Genomic DNA, 2129 nt, shown 5'->3' on the forward strand with positions numbered 1-2129 from the left:
TCTATAACCAGGGACAGACTCTACCAAACCTACATCTCTCTATAACCAGGGACAGACTCTACCAAACCTACATCTTTCTATAACCAGGGACAGACTCTACCAAACCTACATCTCTCTATAACCAGGTGACAGACTCTACCAAACCTACATCTCTCTATAACCAGGGACAGACTCTACCAAACCTACATCTCTCTATAACCAGGGACAGACTCTACCAAACCTACATCTCTCTATAACCAGGGACAGACTCTACCAAACCTACATCTCTCTATAACCAGGGACAGACTCTACCAAACCTACATCTCTCTATAACCAGGGACAGACTCTACCAAACCTACATCTCTCTATAACCAGGGACAGACTCTACCAAACCTACATCTCTCTATAACCAGGGACAGACTCTACCAAACCTACATCTCTCTATAACCAGGGACAGACTCTACCAAACCTACATCTTTCTATCTCTATAACCAGGGACAGACTCTACCAAACCTACATCTCTCTATAACCAGGGACAGACCAAACCTACATCTCTCTATAACCAACAGACTCTACCAAACCTACATCTCTCTATAACCAGGGACAGACTCTACCAAACCTACATCTCTCTATAACCAGGGACAGACTCTACCAAACCTACATCTCTCTATAACCAGGGACAGACTCTACCAAACCTACATCTCTCTATAACCAGGGACAGACTCTACCAAACCTACATCTCTCTATAACCAGGGACAGACTCTACCAAACCTACATCATCTCTATAACCAGGGACAGACTCTACCAAACCTACATCTCTCTATAACCAGGGACAGACTCTACCAAACCTCCATCTCTCTATAACCAGGGACAGACTCTACCAAACCTACATCTCTCTATAACCAGGGACAGACTCTACCAAACCTACATCTCTCTATAACCAGGGACAGACTCTACCAAACCTACATCTCTCTATAACCAGGGACAGACTCTACCAAACCTACATCTCTCTATAACCAGGGACAGACTCTACCAAACCTACATCTCTCTATAACCAGGGACAGACTCTACCAAACCTACACTCTACCAAACCTCATCTCTATAACCAGGGACAGACTCTACCAAACCTACATCTCTCTATAACCAGGGACAGACTCTACCAAACCTACAACATCTCTATAACCAGGGACAGACTCTACCAAACCTACATCTCTCTATAACCAGGGACAGACTCTACCAAACCTACATCTCTCTATAACCAGGGACAGACTCTACCAAACCAGGGACATCTCTCTATAACCAGGGACAGACTCTACCAAACCTACATCTCTCTATAACCAGGGACAGACTCTACCAAACCTACATCTCTCTATAACCAGGGACAGACTCTACCAAACCTACATCTCTCTATAACCAGGGACAGACTCTACCAAACCTACATCTCTCTATAACCAGGGACAGACTCTACCAAACCTACATCTCTCTACCAAATAACCAGGGACAGACTCTAACCAAACCTACATCATCTCTATAACCAGGGACAGACTCTACCAAACCTACATCTCTCTATAACCAGGGACAGACTCTACCAAACCTACATCTCTCTATAACCAGGGACAGACTCTACCAAACCTACATATCTCTATAACCAGGGACAGACTCTACCAAACCTACATCTCTCTATAACCAGGGACAGACTCTACCAAACCTACATCTCTCTATAACCAGGGACAGACTCTACCAAACCTACATCTCTCTATAACCCAGGGACAAGATCTCTATAACCAGGGACAGACTCTACCAAACCTACATCTCTCTATAACCAGGGACAGACTCTACCAAACCTACATCTCTCTATAACCAGGGACAGACTCTACCAAACCTACATCTCTCTATAACCAGGGACAGACTCTACCAAACCTACATCTCTCTATAACCAGGGACAGACTCTACCAAAACATCTCTCTATAACCAGGGACAGACTCTACCAAACCTACATCTCTCTATAACCAGGGACAGACTCTACCAAACCTACATCTCTCTATAACCAGGGACAGACTCTACCAAACCTACATCTCTCTATAACCAGGGACAGACTCTACCAAACCTACATCTCTCTATAACCAGGGACAGACTCTACCAAACCTACA

The 2129-nt window shown here is 44.5% G+C and overlaps 1 long non-coding RNA gene across 1 annotated transcript; it reads right to left on the bottom strand.

Moving 5' to 3' along the window:
• Positions 1-951: 951 nt before the first annotated feature.
• Positions 952-1880, bottom strand: LOC121845273. The gene is made up of 3 exons (XR_006082485.1): positions 1786-1880; positions 1574-1725; positions 952-1055 (listed from the first exon to the last, which is right to left on the bottom strand). It is a non-coding gene; the product is annotated as an uncharacterized LOC121845273 (long non-coding RNA).
• Between the last annotated feature and the right edge of the window lie 249 nt (positions 1881-2129).

Source organism: Oncorhynchus tshawytscha, unplaced genomic scaffold (genome assembly GCF_018296145.1).
Source record: "Oncorhynchus tshawytscha isolate Ot180627B unplaced genomic scaffold, Otsh_v2.0 Un_contig_1314_pilon_pilon, whole genome shotgun sequence".
NCBI lineage: Eukaryota > Metazoa > Chordata > Actinopteri > Salmoniformes > Salmonidae > Oncorhynchus > Oncorhynchus tshawytscha.